This window comes from Eurosta solidaginis, chromosome 3 (genome assembly GCF_040869045.1).
Source record: "Eurosta solidaginis isolate ZX-2024a chromosome 3, ASM4086904v1, whole genome shotgun sequence".
NCBI classification, from domain to species: domain Eukaryota; kingdom Metazoa; phylum Arthropoda; class Insecta; order Diptera; family Tephritidae; genus Eurosta; species Eurosta solidaginis.
Genome location: NC_090321.1, coordinates 285,691,961 through 285,714,719, shown reverse-complemented (window position 1 = coordinate 285,714,719; position 22,759 = coordinate 285,691,961). Strand labels below are relative to the sequence as shown.

Genomic DNA, 22,759 nt, shown 5'->3' with positions numbered 1-22,759 from the left:
TTATTTCTTAATTAATCTGAAAATAGTACCCAAAACAACGCCGAAGTGATCTTAAAATAGTCCCAGAATGATCCCGACATTACTACAAAAAAAGTCTCGAAATTATCCCCAAAAATATGCGATTGGGACGTAGTATATTTTTTCTGGTTAAAAATTTTTAAGAATAACAATTATTGCAGACCCTATAATAACCAAATGTTAGTTTTCATTATGTTAATTACAACAGAGAACACGAAATCCATACGATTCTCGAAACCTATTTCGGTCGCAAAATAACAGCTTAAAAACCGCTAGGCAATAAATCACACCGAGCGATTTCAGTGGGAAAACATTTGAAAATTAAAATTAATCACTTAGAAAGACCGAAAAACTCCAAAAATAAACACACCTCATTGACAATGCTTTTTTTGTTTTTGGATATCGTTTGTTATGAGTGGTAAATCGAATTGCTTTTTCTGGATAAGCGTTAAATGTAATCTCTGCTAATTAGTGACAAGTTTGTGGTATTAAAATTTTCTATACAAAACGCTTGAAAGCAAAGTTTTTGATAACAATGTAATCTGTCGGTGAAACACAGAAAAGCACGTTGATAGAAATTATTTCACTCAGATTCATTTCCGATAAACAATAATTTTGCTTCATCAATTTTACTCGCGTAATTCCATTTAGTCAGATTTATATATGCCCACCACTTTAGCTATTACGAATCTATCTGCTGCAATATAAATATTTTTGAACAAATTACTTAAACGAATAAATTTGTTAGACAATGATAATCGTTTACCCTGAATAAATAAAAATGTATTTGTTGCATTTATGATCCTGCATATGGGTCATTATTTTACAAATCGTACGGATTTGGAGAAAAAAAATTTCACTTTTTTAAAAGACACCAAATTTATTGGTTGGAATCTTTTTGCAATTTAAGTCAACACATATATCAGGATTTCCTCAAAAAAAAAATTTTTTCAGAGATCTGCATGTGCTCAGATTCGATGGGTAAGCAAACTTGCCCACATTCAAAATGCTATATCTTTGGTTCCACTCGTGGTATCTTATTAATTTTTGTTTTATTTTGAGGGTAACAATATTTACTTTATAACTGCGTTAGAAAAATATTTAATTTTCTAAAATCAAAATGATGAATAAAAAATAATTTTTTTAAATAATTACATACTGTTTTCCACCACGAATATTTTCGAAAAAATATATATAATATGCGATACCCTTTCATCTAAAAAACGCTTTTTATTTTAAGTTGGACAATTTTGCGGTTCAAAAGATATTATCTCATTTCTGACCTGACCGCCAGCAACTTGCTTACATTTACTTGCAGCAGGTACGTGCTGCAATTGTATACAGCCAACGCTGCCTGTGTATGCATGCATGGTCAACTTAACTACAACATACATACATATATGTACTTGTAAATAAACCTACTAATCACTTAGCAGGTAGCTAGTATTTGTGTTTTACCAAATCATTATTGTAGTACAATAGGCAAGACAATACAAATAAAAAACTATTTATATTTTTTTTTTAGTTATTTTTACTCATCGAACCTGAGAACATGCAGATCTCTGGAAAAAAAATTTGTTCGAGGAAATATTGATACAGGTATTTGCTTATTTCGTGTGAGCAACTTAAAAAAAAGTTTGATCCGAATCAAAATTATGAAATCTCAAAAGTTGTTCGATTTGTAAAATAATGACCCATATGTGTATATGCATATATGTAAGTACTTTGTAGTATGACGAAAGTAAAAATGTAATCAAAATGTTGGAGAAAATTGATTGCTCACTTTGCACGTAACGGCATCGAAAATCGGCGCAAACCAATAATCATTTTTGTTAAATAGCATAAATTAGGTAGCGTATCATTGCCATAAATACTTGAATAATCATCAATTTTTTTATTATTTTTTCGTAGATTAGATAATGCAGACATTTTTTTTTATTCAATTGTACTAAAGTCTCTTACCTTCCTACTTGGGTCTACAATCATATGAGATTTGCGTTTTGTTTTCATCAAAAACGGTTTATCGTTTCAAATTTTATTTGAGGACGTGCAGATCATAAATAACTAAACCGAATTTTCAATGGTTAGTAATTTCCATTGTAGGAAATCACCTGCTTGAAAATTTCATACACACGCAAACATTTGTATGCATGTTTGTATCAAATCCATAAAAAGTTAAAATTTTGTTAAAACTGTCTTCATTTGGTCAAATCTTGCTGGAGAGTAAATAAACAGCACACATACACGCACACATTTACAAAAAAGTTGCTCTCGCACAATTCTTAAGTTATCTCGCTATGTACATAGCATTCACCTACAGACTGTCGCATTGGATTCCAGTTACACAGCTAGTTCTATGCTCTTGGTCGAAAAATATTATGGATAACTGCCCAGAAAGAATAGATATCGACACAAGATTTTGATTATTAAATTTTCAGTGCGAATTTAAGTTAACTACAGTTCAAACCGGCCACATTGGGCGCTTTAACTGAGATGAGAAATAAAATTTTACGTAAACGGCCAAGGTGGTCATGTTTAATTGAGCTCAACTATAACTGGAGCTTAAATTCGTACTTAAAAATGGCAGGCTAAAAATCAAGCCAATTTTAACTGTAGCTTAAACGCGGTATTAACCTTTATAATCGAAGAATCATATGTGGCTCTTATTTTACCTGAAAATGAAATCCAGTTGACAAAGAATCCATGGTAAAAAGTAAAGACTAGGCAGCAGTGACTCTTTGGGTTTCCCCAGTGAACCGATTTCGGGGCGCTCTTAGCTCTAAAATCTTATAATATCTAAACAAAATACCTGCTGTCGTCTAGCAAATAGTCAGCGCATTTGCGTGCTGGGCCCGTATAACGTTTTACGATCAGTGACTGAAACCATTTTCATTCAACCGATAAATAATTTATTGAATAATTTGGTAACAATTTAAAAAACGTGACATCAGAACGGACAAGGCGGCAGCTGTTTCGATTATACTTTATAAATCTCTTCAAAGCCTTTTCCTCCGGGAGTGAAATTCGAACCCGCACTCCGACGATGGTTGAACTATTATATACACCTTCAGCCACGTCATGTCTTAGGTGTTGTAAACTTATCCCAATTGCTTTTCTTGCAATTTTTATTCTTTGCACATACATACATACTTCGTATATCAAACGATGATTATGCAACGTCAAACTATTTCTAAAATCTATAATAAATTATGAATCTAAGCAGCACTCGTAGCCGCTAATTCACATATTTTATTAATGCGATCCACCATTTCAGAGCTATAGTGATTCAAAAAATGAGTTTCGATCACGGATCGTTAAACGTAATGCGGGCTCTGGCAACTACGTCACAGTTGGCAATCATAATTTCGAAATAGTAGAAAACTTCGTTTTTTTGGTAACCTGCATTAACACAAACAACAACGCAAGCTTACAAAGCCAGCGAAGAATTATTCCTGAAAACAAATGCTACTTTGGACGGGGTACGCTATTCAAAATTAAAGTCCTCCCTCGGCAAATGAAAATCGTGCACGCTTAACCGTGGTCTTAACGTGGTGTACGCGCTAAATTTTTATTGGATACCAATAAGATTTGATAATTTGCTCATTTCAAATGGATCATGCATGAAATACGTAAGCTTAAATAGCGAAATTATTATATATTTTATTGCCCAGACATTCCCACAGTATCTCTTTATTTGCACAGCTTTCAAGTTTAGGGTCCATTAAACCTGTCACCCCCTAGAACAGCACCTATACCAGAAGCCGAGTAAATTCAATTGTTCGGTGTTGCTACGTTCCGCTATAGGGTATGCACTTTTTTTGCACAAAGAGCATTTTTATACCTGGGAATGAAGTCGGCTTGTTAATGTAAATGAATGAGTGAGTGAAGTAGATGACGACGAGTGATCCGCTTGCAGAGGATGTTCATAATTATAATAAATTGTTGAAAAGTGGCGAAGCTTTTAATTGAAACTTTTGATGCCAACTAACATAAAGTACAATAATGAGAAAGACATGAAGATGTAATTAAGTATGTTGGCAATATCCTTTCATTTGTTCACCCTCTTATGAATTTTTTGTCTTTATCAAGTCAGAAATAAATAAAACTAAAACTCCAAATTCAATTGATTATATTAAGTAGAAATGTTATATGGAAGCAAAGCTGCCTTGATATGGCCACCAATTGGTAGGCACGAAGGCACATAGACAAATGAAAAGCAATTTCGGCCAGCAAATAGTGAGTACGGAAACAGCATCGCCGATATACCCATGCCGTTTCGATTTTTTCGGTCCATATTTTCTTCGTAATTGCACATTTCATGAAAAACATCAACAAAATGTATTCTTCCAATGTCAAAATCAATTGCATTTTAAAATATTAAATATTATCAGAGGCCTAACATCGATGTGTCGTTTGCATCCCCAATAGTGAGCTGACGCGTATGGCGGGTTGTTTTCCAGATAGCACCTTGCATTCTTTTAAATTTTTATCTCCTTCAGTTTCGTCTGTAGCAAGTTTATGTGTATATTTATTAATAATATTTTAGAATAATTCAGATAATTAGTTAAGGTTAAGAGAAACAATTCATTTAGTTACAGAATTAGATATTGTTTACTATAACGTCCTCAACAAGGCTTCTAGTTTGCAGTCTCTGAAACTAACTAAATACATTTTTTATTTTCTTTTGAAATCGGTTAAGATTTCTTATGACCCGTACAGAAGCAGGGAGAGAGTTGAAAATTTCGTACGACGTGTATGTATAAAAACTTCTGAAGTGAGACGTCTAGCATGCGGGATTTGTACCGAGGTTTGTAAGGTTGTAGACTTCAGAAGGACAACTTTCTAAGTACCCCGATCTAATAAAGAAAATTTTGGGACTTTAAATAAATATAGATGACGACATGGTAGTTTATCTAGTCTCCCGAAAAATTTCATAGCGGGAGACCTGTAGTTTGCGCCACATATACGTCTTATAATTCCCTTTTGGAGTGTTCCAATGGGTGAAAGCTTACTAGTCGAGGCGCCACCCCAGCAGATAATCCCATATTGAAGTTTCAATTGGACTAGACCATAGTTAACAGCTTTTATGGTAGATAGTGCAACACTTTTTGAGACGATACATCAACTTCGTTTTATTACTAACAAGTAGCTTGTGTAAAGCAAACCAAGTCCTCATCATATGTACATCGTGGCTAATATCACATATTAGTTCGAAGTAACTCGTTGTACTATACGCAATGGCAAGATCATCTGCAACGGCAGTCGTTTTGCCCTTCAATGGAATTGAAAAAATTGAATTAATATAAATGAGGAACAGTACCGGGCCAAGGACAGAGCCTTGGGGTACGCCCAGATTAACTTCCTGCAGGCTACCAGACTGCCACTTTAACTTTTTGTATTCTCTTTGAAAGATAAGATTTAAATCATTTATGCATAAAACCATGAGAACCTACACGATGTATTTTATCCCGGAGTATATCCCTACCAACCATATGAAAAGCTTTTACTATGTCGACAAATAAACCAGCACAGTTACTTTTGTTATCTAGAGCTTCGCACACATTTGATCAGAAATCTAGCAGAGTATCCTCTGTTGAAAGTCTGGAACGAAAGCCAAACTGTATGGTGCTGGAAAAGTTCAATCTATCTAGAAAATTCACCATCCTATTTTTCACCGCATTCTCAAACAATTTCGTAATCGTTGGGAGTAGAGATATGATCCGGTAGTTATGTGCGTCCCTCTTATCCTCTTTTTTGAAGATCGGGATTACAATGGCATTTTTCAGATCATCAGGAAAAACACCCTGACTTTTATTGAATAAATATTTCAGTAAATCTACAAAATTAGCAAAATTCCTCCTAAATGGAAATTTAAATGCAAACGTTATTTTAAAAATCTTTATAAACCTTTTGTATTTTTTTATGAATAAGGGGGATAGAATTTTAAAAATAGAAAACACCTTCAACCCCATTATTATCCCAAACGCAAAAATAAATGAAATTAAAAAATAAAGTAAAACGTTAAAATTCGTTGTTAAAGTAATGAGCATTGAGCGATTTACAGTGCTATAAATAGAAATATAGATCAGTGTATAATATCGTGAAGGGTTTCCGTTTGGGCATGAAAGCTCACGTCAAAGGAAGCCAAGTGCACTTGAAAACGCTGTGAAATAGTGAAAAAAGTGATTCTGAAAAACTTCAGTAACTTTTAAAAGTCTGTTTGAAGTAACGCAGAACTTTTAGGGGTGAGCACACAACACACACTCACACAAACAGAACAATTTTACATATGTATGTATGTTCTCTGCATTAGAATGCATTCGTGTATGCATTTGCATATGTATAATGTTGCGCATCATTAATTTTTGTGTCAATTACTTCATAATGTAAGATATGTACGTATGTAAGTACTTTTGGAAATATAATGCTAGGAAATTGAAAATGCTGAGAATTATATGCACTTGAATTCTATTGGACTCCTCAGGGACATGTACTATCCCTATTTCCCGATAACTGACGCCAATTGGGAGTACCAAGAGAGGTGAAGTTTCCTCCACCTACTTCTTCCAACTTAGTGGAGGTATCCCCCTTCCTCTACTTCCAAACTGCAGTGTGGACCAAAGTACTTTCGTATAACATAACCTAGCTAGCGAAGCATTTGGGATTTTATTCGCTGCGCTGTCTTCCTATCTCCGTAAAGCTCATACAACTAATGTTTATACGTCCATGATTCTGAGCCATACATCAAGACAGGTATGATGAGCGTCTCGTAGAGCGTGATTTTTGTTCGCCGTGGGAGGACTTTGCTTTTCAATTGCCTTATCAGTCCAAAGTAGCACTTGTTGGTAAGAGTTATTATCCGTTTGCTGCCTAAGCAGACATGGTCCGAAAATAGACAAACACACGATAACTTTATACATAAGATATGCACATATATGCGATTTTACTGTTTGAAAAAGTATTTTTTGAATGTTTTTATTTCCGTGAGCCATTCTAGAAGAAATTAAATTCATGTACGACGTGTCGTATGAGTAACATTTATTTGTAATGTCTATTGACCATGAGGTGCGACTGCAAGCGGGCGTCTGTCATGGATAAGCGGATCAGTTTATACATATGTAACTATTTACGAGAGCTTGGGTCAACATTAGGCTTAGCAATCGCTACACAGCTTCCATTGAAGAAGACAACAAAGCTTTGGAATGAAATTTCCTTCCTGTTAACGATAACGACAAATGTTTTAAGGACCACGCTTACAGGATGGCAGGATATCTGCTCGATTGGCTGATGACTGCGTGAACGCAAAGACAGGAAGCACGACGAAAGGGACAAATCAAAACGACAGTAACTAAGTAGAGCCTTTCAAAGTCAGCCTCAACGACCGAGAGGAGAGAAGCGCGATTTGGAGCCACCCCGCTCAGCGGGTTAAACACAGGATGACCAAAGAATGTAACTTTGGTCCTACAGTTGGAAAAAATATAGCTGCCACAAAATTACATCTCCCAAGAAATTGAGTTTAATCCAATTAGCTCCAAATATGGTCATATTTTGAATACAAAACTACGACGGAAGGTATATCACGGTATATCCGGCTTCAGATGAAACCGAGAAGTGGGAGCACATTTCCACGCTGCATATGGAGGCAGCAACGTGCGGTTAGAAGGAATAAACGCAAGTATCAATGGCGTAACTGCGAGGAGTTTCAGATGCTTGCTAAAAAAACAAAAATACTTGGCATGATTTACCTCTGAAGAGATTTAAGCCGAAATCTCTTCCTGTTTGAGTTGTGCTCCTTTTCATTTTTCCTATAATTTGGTGAGACAGCACCTATGTATATGTTTTATGCTAACTCCGAACGGCATCTGCAAGGCAAATGAGTTTTCACTGAGAAGCTTTTCATGCCAAAAATACACTCAGAGTGTTTGCCAAATCACCGCCGAGGGGCGAACCCGCTTAGTAAAACTTGTTGTTAATTGAAAAACTGTTTTCTAAAATTTTGGTGTTGCTTTGCCGGACGGACTGATGAGCTAGCCTTTCCTTATAGAGAGATCAAGAGTTCACAGAGAGCATGCATAAACTCAAGATCAATTCTTCTTTCTCATTTCTCTGCTGTCGAATATGGTTGCGGATGGGAACACATTCCGAACCAGAGTGTTTTTATCGATTCGCATAACATGACCTAGCCAGGGAAACCTCTGAGCTTTTATTCGATATACAACGACCCTCTGCGTAAAGCCTTTACCCCTCATCAGTCCTTCATGGTTAGGATTTTATATTCCTAAACCGGGACGTGGTTCTCGTTAAAGCATTTAGAATATAATAGTTTGCAAAAATATTTGCACTTCAAGTCTTATTTAACATTTCTTATGCGACTGCAGCTATGGATTCATTTTTAGATTCTTGGGGCAATTTTTTTTGTTTGAAATATATATTTGCTCATGCATTAACGCATACATTCGTATCTTTTACCTTGTTGTTTTGATGATCGTTATTTGATTTCTTCTAAGACAACAAAGCGCTACTTCAAAAATTAATTTTTTATCAAAACATTCATTCATCATTTTAAAAGATTTAACTCGTTTTTTTTTTTCTATTGAAATAAGTTCATTGGTATTTATTTATTTTCAATTAGTTAATCTCATTAATGTGTGCTCTCAATGATTATAATTATGTATGTGCATATGTATGCGCGCTTCCTTTTCATTAAATCTTAAGCATTTAATTAAATCACAATTTATATAGCTTTGAGTTGGCTGTAATTCATAGTAGAAAAGATTTACATCACGTCCTCTCGTACACAAATCAAAACGAAACAAGAGAACACATCACAAATGGTCCAACATTTTATTACCTTGGTTAGAGTTTAGGGCGAGCGTAGTACCCACGTGCATATTTTCTTTTTATTGAGTTGCATTTTACATGTGCACGAGTTAATGCATATGCATACATTTATATGTATGTATGTACGTACACATATATATTTATCTATAACCAAAAAAACGAATTATCAAAGTTTCGAGTCTAAACATTTTCTCAAACTCTTCTGGAACATTGGCTCGTAAGGATAAAACCATTGAAAATCTCTTTGCAATAAAAGTTTGAGTTTGGAAGCATTTTGAAATGTCATTTTAATTATATTCAGTTCCGATCCTCTGTAAGATGGGTTTAAGAATAAAGACTTTCTTGATTTGACAATTAGCTAAAATCCCATACCAAAAATTTGACTTTTAGTTGATAACGCTATCAATATTTATTTGAATTTCATTCGAGCACTAATTTGCTAGTTAAGTGTGACAATACCCTTTTTTTCTACCGGGTATAATCTACTTTTCACATTTATTTTTGTATGTGCATGTTTCCTCCTTGTCTTAAACTTTTGGTTTTTCTACGGTAATAAATCAGGGCATTCATTTACAAATGAGAAATGGGTGATCAAAATTTAAACAAGATAATATGGAGCGTTAGCAATAAAAAAAATCCGAGTTTCGACTTTTGAAGGTTTAGCTAGTCATATCTTAACTATCACTCACTCCCAAACTTTTACTCAAGCTTCTTTCTTATAAAACTGATTAAAGAACTCTTGTTAATTTATGCCCAACTATGTTACAGATTTTTGTGTGAGCGAAGGAACTAAAACCCTTTTTTTTCGACGATACCTTGCCCATTTATTAAATATTCGAAAATCGTTGGCTGGCTGAGTGTTCAAAAACGCCCTATCTGAGAACTCGATTGAAGAGCGCCCTATTTCAGATTTTTTTTCCATAAACGCTCCAGCCAATGTGAAAATGTATTGAATTTATGCTTAGAAAGGACGTTTTTGAAGAAAATTCTGAAATGGTTGTTTTTTAGGGGAACTGAAACAGGGCATTATTCAAACGTTTTCTAAGATAGCGTGATTTCGAAACGGTAGCCGAAATAATAACAACTCACTTAAAAAACGGGCGCTATTTTTCATCTTTGGTTAAAAAAGAAGTATGTAAAGGTGTACATCAAAACTGGATTTCGATCCATCATAACTCTGTCACTTCTAAACTGATTTTTAACATTTTCAATTTCAAAATAATTCGGATATTGTCGTATTTTCATAGCTTGAGACAATCATATTTGCATGGTTTTCTAATATAAAATTTTAATAAAGCATAGCACATAAGGTGAAATGGAAACCTTGTGAATTACCTATAACTTTCCACACGGAAATTTTTGAAAATTTCGGAAGTTGGTGCAATGTATCATACTCAACTTTTTCTTATTTCTGGTGGTTGCTCTTGAGTTGGAAATAGCATCGATTTTTTATGAATATTCTAAACTGTTAAAATAGTTCTTGTCACTTCTTCAAATACCACTTAGCTATATGCATGGCATATTCATGTAACATCAAAACTGTTAACCGTTCTTAAAAGTGCATAATAAGGTCCATTATATAAATCGATTCGAAAGAAATTTCTTTCGGATTTGATGCAAAAATTTATGAAATTTTACAGCTTTTGAATTGCAGAATCTAGTTACAGAATAAAGCCCCAGATGTCTTCAAAGTTCGCCGAGCCTCCCCTCCAATTTGTGGTGTTTTACCTTACATCTTTCCTACTTTTTTATCGCTAAAAATATATTTCTTTTTCAAAGTACAAGAAATTTCGAAAAAAATCTAAATTATTTAAACATTTTTTTTTTTTATTATTTAACTTTTATTTTTTATGCGTTTCTGTATGCAATTCGAGGTCATGGGCTTTTAGTATAATTCTTTTTGCTTTTTTCTGAAATGCACCGCTTGATAACCTATACTCGGCTTTCAGAGGAAAAAAGTATTAAATAACCATTTAAATTGTTAATCACTCAATTTTTTATAAAAATACATATATAAAAATGTAATATAAGTTGAAGTTTAGAACTTTAGTTCAATTTTTCTAAGAGTAGAATTTTTTCGAGATCCAGAGCTCACTGAATAACAAAACGCTACAAAATGTTCCTGGTTTTTGGCCTTTTTTTCTATAAAGTAATTACGTTTAAAAGTTTGTATGAGAAAAAAATCCAAAAATCTGGAAAGTTTTTGGTGTTTGAAAACTGGGCTTTGGTTTAATAATTTAAAGTAAAAAAAATTCACATAAACAGCTATAAAGCAATGGATACATTTTACTAGCACACGACACATTCATATTTTTAAAATAAGTATCACTTAACTAAAACTCACTTTTCTTTTCGTTAGTACAATATTTATCAAGTTGCCGTTAACTGTCTTTTTAAATATTATTATCTCACACTGAAAACTATATTACTTGAATTGTTTTTGCCCGCGGATTTCGTGCTACAAATAACTGAAACCGTTACCGTGCTCGTCGCTGAACGATAACAATTGGCTTGAATGGAAACACGAACACCTGTCGGAGTGCTGATGTCTTTGTACTGCGTGGTTCCACTACTCCAAACGGAATGAATGAATGCTGGCTGTCAAGGTTTGCTCTTATATATTGGCAAGGTGTAAATCGCAAATGCCGACAGCAAAGCAACAACAACAAGAGCAATAAGAAAACTATGTAAAGACAGAAGTAGCACAATTTTGACAGTAGACAGAAAGCAACAGTTGCCAATATAGCAAAACAAAACACACAAACAACAACAATAATGCTAGCAAAAGGAACAGTCGCCATTGGCGCAGGATTTAAATGTTGGCATCGAGTTGCGTAGCAGACGAGTTATGGAATGCCACTAAACGAAGTTGTTCGTTCGCAATGTTTTTCAAACATACATATGCACACATACTCGTATAAAAATAAGCTCACCCATAGCGGCAAATGCTTAAAAGTATTCGAATTCGATTCATTGTGAACATGTGCATACACATACATAGATACATATGTATGTATATAGTGCATAGATAGTGAAGGCGTTATAGTATTCTTTGGTGTTTCCTTGTTGATATTCACGCATACCTGTTTGAAAGTAAAAAGCAGCAGTGATAAACAGGGTTGCCGTTTTGGTCCAACCAGATCCAAATTGCTAGTTCCTCTTTACTTTTGTAGGCTGGTCGATATGTTGATCCCCTAACTAATCAGTTTAATAAGGAGTTTCAGTTCAAGAGTTATAAACTATCATACTTCACTGACCAAAGAGGTTTGCCTATTACCATACCTAAAGTCTAATTTATATACCAAGCAGGATAGACATAATTCAACCATTTCTGTAATTTCTTTTAATTTAAATATTTTTTTCCAAGTAGTCTCATTTAAGAGCCTTAAGTATTCATAAATCGAATTTAACAAAAAGCCTTTCGACTGTATTTCAGCAATAAAAATATTCTCCTCAAAAATGCCTTCTTAGCAGACGCCGTTTCATGCCGACATAAAACATGCTGATCGACCAATTAACAGGAAAATCTAAAAATCAGCACATCACAAATTGGAAGAGAAGCTTGGACTTAATCTAACCAGATATACCGCTCCAAAATATTATTATTTTGCAAAGCTTGCAAGTTTAAAAACTGATTTGACTCATACGTCTCTGACTCATACGTCTGTTATGATCGGAATCAATTGGCATTCCGACAGAATATTCAATCGCATTAAGTAGTGAATTGTGACAATGAATTAAATTTAGTATTATAAGGCCTAAAAAGCCCTAAAAACAAATAAATAATGATATATCGCAGAAACAGTTGCTCATAGGAATGATATTATACATTTTTTTTGTCTGAAAATGTCTGCGATAAAACTTAACAATTTGAAGAAAATCGCAAATTAATTTATTTTTTGGCCTTTAACCTAATTTCTTTTCATATTCCAGATTGATGCAGAATTTCTTAATATTAATTTAAAAGATCGCGAGTTTGAATCGAGCTCAAGGCCTAAAATAATTATTTTATCATTATTATTGTTATGATATATTTTTCTTTATTGAAAACATTTTTAATTAGAATAGAAGCAAGAACCGAATAGAAGTAGAAATAATGAAGGCAAATAAACAACCGCTGTGATAGCTGAATGCTTATAGCAGCGGCGCCTAAACGTTGCCGATGAAGGAATTTAGCAGTTCTAGAAATGGATCCATACAACGAGCTTTGGCAGTTGTCTAAATTTTTTCTTTCTTCTATTCTAATTTAAAATTTTTTCAATTAAGAAAAAATATATCATAACAATAATAATGATAAAATAATTATTGTTAGGCCTTGAGCTCGATTCAAACTCGCGATCTTACAAATCAGTAGGCCGATATAACAAAAAAAATTGTAATTAATTTAAAATATATTTTGAACAATTGTAATCTATTTCAGCCTTATGGAAGTAAATGCAACTTCGAATGTATATTTTGACCAGAATAAAATTATATTTTGTAATCTTTATCAAATATGCCACCATTTAGAGTTTATATGAAGATTTATTTCTCTGGAAATATTTATCGTTTAATATTAGAAAATTTATCACACAAAATGATATCTCGAAAGGCTGTAAGCTGATTTGATAGAATTTTTGAGATGCAAAAGTATTGTAAGTTGGCAACATTGGTGACGACTTACCTGCTTTCGTATGTATATAATTAGTATGTATGTTAACTATCAGAAAAGCCAATTGCTAGCTAGTTATTGATGATGAATTGATATGTCTTGCTGACCAGATATCTAGCACTTCTGTTTTGACGATAATGACGTTATTTAAAACAACAATCAGAGCCCGTAACTGTTGTATATTTTTATTTTCAAAAGCGTTGTATTTAAGTTCTATTTTTTATTTGTCAAACACTGCAAGGAAAAAGCTGGTCATATCAATTGAGGATCAATTCATCCGATATTTCTGTCAATTTGCATCATAAAAAAAGCTGTTCAATCAACTTCGCACATATTGTTGATTTTTAATTGAGTGTTTCAACCGTCAAATCAACAAAAAAAAGTTCCTAAAATGTAAGCCACAGCTCTCTTTAGAAAAACATAAATTCAGTAATTTTTTTCTAATTGTTTCTAAAGATATTGATATTGCTTTTTCCAGGGCTTGAACTAGAGCTTGCGATTTCTTCTCGAACACAAGCGAGATTTTCGAAACCCGAGAAATCGAGAACTCGACTTCTCGTGAGATTCTCGTGTCTCGAAGTACTCGTAAATCTCGCGAGCTTCTCGACATTCTTACTTAATCGCTGTATGGACAGTATTTATACACTTGTTTTTTTTTTTTTTTGCTTGTGACTTTTTTGTTGATTATATTGCTTCAGTCACATTTAACTCAAAACATATTTATTATACATCATAGCGGAACGATACAAGGTGGCAGCATGGTGGCATACCTACAAACATAAATAAAAATTTCATGTACTTTGTTTTTGTAAATTCGATGGACAAATGTCAATATCGTACTGCGCCGTAATTTGATGTATCAAATCAAACAAAAAAAGCTTAAAATCAGCTGTCCCATGCTGCCACCTTGTATCGTTGCGCCATGTTATACATATAATTTTGTTCGCAATATATTATTTTTCAACGAGACATCAAGAACACGGCTTCTCGCGAGATTCTCGAATCTCGAATTACTCGTAATACTCGCGATCTTCTCGAATTTCAATTCAGTCGCTGCATTGGCAATTTTCTATACATTTCGGGGTTTTCGCGGACATTTTTGCCTCTGCTCCAGAAGAAATCGTATGCTCTATATAAAACAGCCAATGAATCGATTAAGTTGAATGTCGAGAAGCTCGCGAGCCTTACGAGTAATTCGGGATTCGAGAATCTCGCGAACCTTACGAGTAATTCGAGATTTTAGAATCTCGCGAGAAGGCGAGACTCGCGAGAAATCTCTTCTCGAACATGTTCGAGAAATCGTAAGCTCCAGCTTGAACCCAGGAAGTTCGATGAGGTAGGCGTAGCCCGCTACCATCACCCCACGGGTGCTCTTTTAACTAGCTATTATTAATGGGCGCTTTCCTTTACCTCCGCTGATTGACTCAACGGTTGAAATTTTGCGTCAAATACTGAGCAGAAATTTGTTTCGCTACATCCACTCAAAGTGTTTATTCGCCTGTCTGACAGTTCTTTGACATTTTAGAGTGTTGGTTAAGAATACAATTTATCCTTTTAATACTATGGCGAAGTGTAAAAAATTTAAGGATAATTATTTCATTTGCAATTGGCTCAACTCGCTGTTTAGAGAATAAAACCTCTATCACTCAACCAGATTTTATTTGTTAACAGCCGTCACTCCATACTTTGGCAACAACAAAGCAACCAATTCATGCCGAATGTTTTTGCAATGAAGTTTTGGTTAACCGCATCCTACATATTTATACGGTGTAGTCACTTTGCGTCATTGTAGATAAAACAAGTGTAATATCTTATCCGTCAACTGCCTGACATGATGTTCAAGATAGCTACTTTTAAGCGTTTTGGCAAAGAGATGCAGCATGAGACCACGATAGTCAATTAAAAATCAGGTGATCGGAGAATTAATTTAACGCAATCAATATTGTGGCGAATTTTAGCATCACTAAGCAGTTAGTAAATAAAGGCACAATAACAATAAAGCAAGCTGCCACTCTCATGTACATGAATACATGAATTTAATCCGTACATAAAAGGAAAAGGAAAGGATAAAGGAAGAATAACACACGCACACACATGTTGTCATCAGCCGAAGTTAATTGCTCACATATACACACGCATATATGTAGCTCAATTACCAAGCAGGAGATACAGCAGTTCTAGAAGGCGAAACTTCTGGACTTCAGTAGAAATATGCGAATGAAGCAACAGAGAGTATAAAAGCAGCGCAGGCTGAGTAGTCAGTAATCAGTTTGATTTAAACACGCAATTAGCTGTGAAGTATAAGTGCTATTGTGAAGTACTCTCAAAGTAGTCTAATAAAGACCATTTTGCATTACTGAATATTGGAGTTCTTTATTCGACAATTTAGCGATTCCAACGTTGCAGAAGGTTTCAAATAAGCGGAATTTCCCAAAATTCGTTTCAATATAATAAACATATAGGGGAATAGAACATTTAGAAAGCATTTTTATAAATGTATCTGACAAAAACCAACGATGACCTTGAGAAAACATCGAGCAATTTGTCAAAGCATTGAGTGACGTCTCTAAACAAATAAAAACTTCTTGACTCAACTGACGGAAACATGTTTGCAGCGTATCAACAAAACTTGTGATCGCTAGAGCGCCCAATGTGCCTCAAGAATACGAATGGAAACTGTTAAAACTACATATTTCCGTCAACATATGAATAACAGTAGCTGTTGATATGACAGAGATTTCTGTGGCAGGATAGTCATAAGAACAAAGTAGTGAGCGCCGTGAGCGTAAGTTTCTCTTTAAAATTAGCTTGACAGTTGTTCGCTGTTGAAATTACCAATGAAATCAGTCCCTTTAACAGAAAAATCAGCTTCATTTCTTTCGGTGTACGAAATATTTTTTGAATGTTACACGGTTTTTTAGTTTTAGTTTATTTTTTAAGGCTAGCAAAGTTTAATGCTGATTTTGAGTTTTTTTTATTCTATTTTTAAAACCAGTAAATAGTTTTGAGCAGTTTCTAAGGGACCTTGGTTTTAAGTTTAGTCCAGAAACTTAAAAAATATAATTTTCGATGAAAACTTTAAAATTGAAACCAAAAAGTTTCACACGTTTTTAAACTTGTTTGGTCTATACCATAAGCCATGAGAGGATAAACCCAATTTCCAATATATTTGAGCTAAAATTTTAGTCGTGAACTGTGTAGAATGGAAATTTTCTTAACTAAAATTTAAACCGAAATGTTTCGTGTCAAACTTTGCAAGGTTTGCATTTATAACCAATATATGTAGACCAAACACTTTAAGATTTAAACCGTAATTTGCAACCGTGTAGCAAACATTCCGTCTTGCTTTATTGATCGTCGGTTAAAGACTTAATCGCCACCACCACGATCATAATACTCTTACTAACACAGCCGCAATTTCAGTTTTGAAGAACCCTTCAGGCTTCCCCTAAAAGTAACGGTGTTAAAGTCATGAATTCATAAAAATTAAATAATAATTACCTAAGATTTTTGCTTTTAGCTTAAAAGATACAAATTTTTTGTTCCATAGGACTGTGTACTAGTACTGAATCTAAACTTAAATTGGATGCATATTTTGGCACCGAGATTTGAAATTTTCAAAAAAATTTGCAAAAAGCAGTGTTTTAGCACAGCTTTCGTTTAAATACGGGAGATATGTTGGTGTGCTTCTTATGCAGATAGTATTGTTTACAATCCCTGAAAAACTGCTAAATGCGTGTATAATGCAATATACGGATGAGTGTATACATATATGTACATATGTATGTGTGGCATTGAGCTATACAATTTGATTTATTGATCTAAAGGTTGATTTCAAATTCCGATATTTCGTACGCTTTTATTTGGAATCACCAACATCTTGCATTACAAAACAAAAATTTCATGTTTGGCGTTTCTTGAATGAAGTTAGAAGTCAAAATACACCTCCATTTTTATACCCAGCGTGTACTTGTACGCAAGGGTGCTATAACTTTTATAGGATAACGGTTGTACGCAGTGGCATAGATAGATATAAACTTCCTTATAGCAAAATTATCAGCATAGAAACAGATCTTGATTGAGCTATGTCGTTTCATCCGTTAACACGATAACTTAAGTAAACATTGAGATATCTTTACGAAGTTTGGTAGAATGGCTCATTTTGACCCAGACTGGATAAGGTGAAGCAAGGAATGAGAGTTAACATTTTTTTAAATGTAGGTTACCCCTACCCTTTTTAGTTAATCTCGAAATACCACAATGGTATTTTTCCCATTTAAAACTTCTCAGTGTGAATTCATAAGTCTTCTAGATGCCATTCGGAGTCGGCTTAAAACATGTAGATCCCGTTCTGTTGTAAAAATTAAAAGGAGCACGACGCAAATTAGAAGAGCAGCGCGTTTTGTTTTCCGTGTATCCTTCTGTCCGTCCATTAACACGATTACGCGATACGATAAGTTGAGATATCTTCACCAAATTAAGTACGACTCCTATAAATTGTGAAAACTTAAACTAATGCATTAACAAATACGGATAAAGCGGTGGAACTTTATGAGTGGATTTATTTTATTAGGCAAGATAGAAATTTAGTAATTTTGGAAAATGGGCGTTGTACCTCCGTTTTGAAAGCCGTAAACATAAGCTGTTAATATCATTTTGGAACTTCGTATAAGTATGGTGCTTTGTATTAAGTATATCTAGATCTGATCAAAACCGGTTGACGACTACCCCACCTTTTTGAACTAAGTTAATTTAGGTTTATTCTTAACAAAATGTCCACTATATATTTATTTTATTTATACATTACCAGTAGTGATATTGTAGGGCAAAATACAAAAATTCAAAAAAAGTAAAATGTGCATTATCCAGCTCTTGTTTAGTTAATCCACAAAACTTTTAATGTCATAAGCCGAATAAAAATCGACAAATTTTAACGAAGTTTAGCAACACATCGTTTTTAGAACAGTAACATAATTAAAGCCTCATAGAGGAAATGAAATGTCGTAGAATGAGAGAGGATCCCACAGATGAATACCAAAAACAAATCAAAGTTGCTATAAAAAATGCAACAAATATAGTAGATTCTAACATGGCACATAGATTGGTCCAAATGAACCCTTCGGCTCCTCCACTGGTTGCGCTACCAAAAATCCACAAGCCGGACACGCCAATGAGGCCCATCATTAATTTTAAAACGGCACCATGTTACAAACTGTCCAAATATTTAAAAACGATATTGATAGACACTCTGGAGCTAAGGAACGAATATGCAATAGCTAACACAACAGAACTAATAGAGAGACTCGAGACCGTAGAGCTAACAAGAAACAGCAAATTGGTATCTTTTGACATAAAAGATCTATACCCATCTATACCACTATCGGAGACTTTGGACATAGTTAGCTCAACAATAGTTCATAACACAAAAAACAAAGTAAAAAGTATGCAAATCACAAATACGCTATGAACCACTTTACGTCAAAACTATTTTAAATTCAACAATAAAATATATAGACAAACAAACGGTCTTGGAATGGGAAGCCCCACATCAGCAATTCTTATGGAAGTGTTCATGCAAAATCTGGAAGAAAAGTACATACAGGAGCTGAAGTCCAAATTAGGCGTGTCATTTTATGCTAGATACGTGGATGACATAATATGCGTTTTAACTACTAATAACGAAGAGCTCGTACTGGAGTACCTCAACAAACAGCACGGCAATATAAAATTTACAATGGAAACCGAAAAAGACGGAGGAATCAACTATCTAGATCTCACGATAAATATTGATAAAGAAGCCAAAAGATTTAACTATGACATATATAGAAAGTCAACGGCCACCGACACAATAATACACAATACCTCAAATCACCCTCAACATCATAAAAATGCAGCATTAAGGCACTTGGTACATAGACTTGAAAGAACACCTCTTACACAAGAGGCATATAAGAGAGAACTTGGGGTCATATATAATATCGCTGCAAACAACGGATATAAAAAAGCACTAGTAGATAAGCTCAGAAGGACAAATGGAGAACCAAAAAGAAATAATGAAAAAGAAAATAATAGCTGGACGACTATGACATATACTGGAAAAGCAACATATAAATTGGCAAATTTCTTTAAAAAATACAACATTAACACAGCATTCAAAACATCGAACAATCTAGGGCGAAAACTAAGAACTAACATTAACTCAGAGGATCCGTTTAGCAGCCACGGCGTATACAAGCTTACCTGCGGATGCCAGCATAGTTACATAGGACAAACAGGACGTCAAATAAGAACGAGGTTCAGAGAACATATTAGAGATTACAACAAAAAAATACGGAATCCAAACATTATACCCGAGTCTAACTTCGCGAATCACATGGTCGAGAATGAATGTTCCCCAGCAAACATCAATAAAACAGTTAGGGTTCTTCACATACAAGAAAAGGGCCGACGTCTCAACGTACTCGAAAACATGGAAATCTACAAACAGAAAACATTCGACGGTAGAATAATAAACAAACAGATAAACACCATTTCTGACACAATATTCGAGCCTTTAAAACTTGTTTACAGGAAACAACTTAATCACACAGGTACAACAGACAAACGCACAACAACAAATAAACACAAAACAATTAACACACCAAAACAAAAAACCGACAAAGAAGGTCAAACGACTAAAATCACAGATTTCTACCTACCCCAGTCAGCCACACAAATCGATTAGTAAACCACCCTCGGTTCTGAACGAACACACAGCACATACACATAACTAAATATACACAAGCATCAATTTGACAATACCTGCTCATATACCTACGAACTATAAATACAGGACAAATGACAACAACAGATCAGAACGAAAATCGACACTGATGATGGCACAACGCCGAAACCGGTTTGTCTCAAAACCAAATTTGACAAGGGATGACGGAAAATCGTTCCAATATACATAATTAAAGCCTCTTACAGAAGACGATAGTTGCATATGTATAGGTAGTATATTTCAACATTCATATGTATGTATCATTTAATGATCGTGACATTTCTCTTTAAATGTTTACTTATCATATAAAGGTACATGTAAGAGCACACAGCTGAGTATATTGTTCAGTGTCACACGAACTTAGAATTCCTTACTCGGTATTAAATGTTTTTTAAATTATTATTTTTTTATTTCCTTCAAAAAATGCATTTTGTGTGAGAAAATAACTTATTATACTATATCAGTGCTGCTTAAAATATTTTATATTGAAGTTTAAATCACAATACGTGCACAAAACTGTATATTCGATGGGTGAGCGCACACTTGTGCTAAGTGCCAAACTGAGTTAACTGCACTTTCTGAAACTTCAGCATCATGCCTACCTAGTGTGCATTTTTTGTAAGCGAGTTATCAATAGCTATCATCCGGTGGCAAAATCCTGAACCAGATAAATAACTTTGCATGTAAATGCAACAACAACGATTTGAGCCAGATAAATCCAGATAGAAGTCTGGTTCAATTTGTGAGCCAGATAATTTGTTAATTACTTCTTTTTAGGTTGGCAACGAGGCCTTTAATATACCTACTTTTCCAAAAATAGATGTCGCTGCTTAGCCTTTCGCTGTTTGAGTTAAATAAAAACAGCGGCGACATCTGCCTATCACATTTCACGTATGCGAAAATTTCACGACATCTGCTTCTCAAGTCTCTCAATGATCCAGAGCATTCCCGTGAGAATTGAGTGTGAGCCGGAGCTGTAAAACTCACTGAAAGACGGCAAATAAAGACGGCTCAGAAGCCGGTGGAAATACCTGTTCGCCTAAATATCAATCGCCTTTAAAAGACAAAATGTGCCCTCCTGAAAACCTTGAAATTTGTCACTTATCACAAGTGTGCGCTCACCCGTCGACATATACTTAATTTTTTTTATTTTTTTTTATTTTAAAAATAAAAATCTATCTACTTTTTAAGTCCCACTTGCAGAACGGCAAGTTAACTTTTTAACTCAGAGTTAAGCTGACATGAAAGGTTAAACTCATACAATTTTGACAAATATTTTAGCTAAAAAAAATAACTTGGTGTTCTGCAAGTGCGCCTTAATATTAAAAAAACTCAAAAGTTTTAATATATCGATTGCTTTAAACATTCCGTAAATTGCTATATCATCACAATACTCAAGAGCAAATAAACTTTTTTTTCTTCATAATCCAGCACAACTTCACTCAGCTCCGGTTGATATTTATTTCAATTGTTATTGTCATTCATTTGACTTTCAGATCAACTTCATGAATTTTTTCACAATGTGTGAATTATTACCAGAGTTACAGCCTATGAATTGTGGTGTAATGCTGAGCTTAAAAAAGGCGGAGCCACGACCATTTGTTAAAATTTTGAGTCGATGTTGCTGGCGACCCAAATGTTAGTCCAAAAACAATATTTGAACGAGTTCGCTACATTAATATCTGATCTGGGTCGATAAAGTTTTAGCTATTGCCCGAGCCGTAACTCAGAAATGGTTGAGACCACGAAAAGTACTTCAGGCTGGACCTGTAGAGAGTTGCATGGTGTTCAAATTCGAACTGAACGCGAAACTCGAGCTGGACATATGAAACGAGATATATGCGAAGTGATAAATTTTGCGACGCCGGGTTTCGTACATCTCAAGACGCGCACGTGCAACTTATCATGACTATTAATATCATTAATATAATGCCAAAATAAAGGCGTATGCAAGTTTCCAAGTCTTATCTAAAATTCCGAGGTAAAACCCTCAAATGGCTGAGGTAATTTTAAATCTCTTAATGAATCAATTTTGGAGCTGCGGAAAATATGTCATAGGATGCGAAGGCTAGCAACCCACGCGCGCGGCAGCCCTGAGGCTCTAAAAAAGTCGGAAGCGTACAGAGGAGCGAAGAAAGCTGTTAGTGCTGCCATTAAGCAAAGCAAGCTTACGTGCTGGAAAGCGCTTTGCGAGGAAGTGGATCAAGACCCCTGGGGGCAAGGATATAAGATAGTAATGAAGAAGTTCCGTTCTCCAAGCCAGCTGATGGACGAGAACCAATTAAGGAACATTGTGGATGTCCTGTTTCCCATTAACCGCCTAGGGGGGACGGGTACGTTATCCATGAAGACCGCAACGTGGAACCATTCCAAGAAGAAGAGCTTACAACTGCCGTGCGAAGTATGAAACCTAGGAAAGCACCTGGACCCGACGGAATACCCGCGGAGGCAATTAGGCTAGCTGCAAATAACTGCCCAGAACTTAT

At 34.7% G+C, this 22,759-nt stretch overlaps 1 protein-coding gene across 2 annotated transcripts in view; it reads right to left on the bottom strand.

Moving 5' to 3' along the window:
• RYa (RYamide) overlaps nucleotides 1-22,759 on the bottom strand; it is a 76,929-nt gene that overhangs the window by 30,773 nt on the left and 23,397 nt on the right. The window contains exon 1 of one of the 2 annotated variants that reach the window (XM_067776919.1): nucleotides 11,204-11,424. The exons of the other annotated variant lie outside the window; for it this stretch is intronic. The gene's annotated coding sequence lies outside the window, so the exon portion shown is untranslated. Of the gene's footprint in view, nucleotides 1-11,203; nucleotides 11,425-22,759 lie in introns of those variants that run through there. 2 annotated transcript variants of the gene reach the window in all.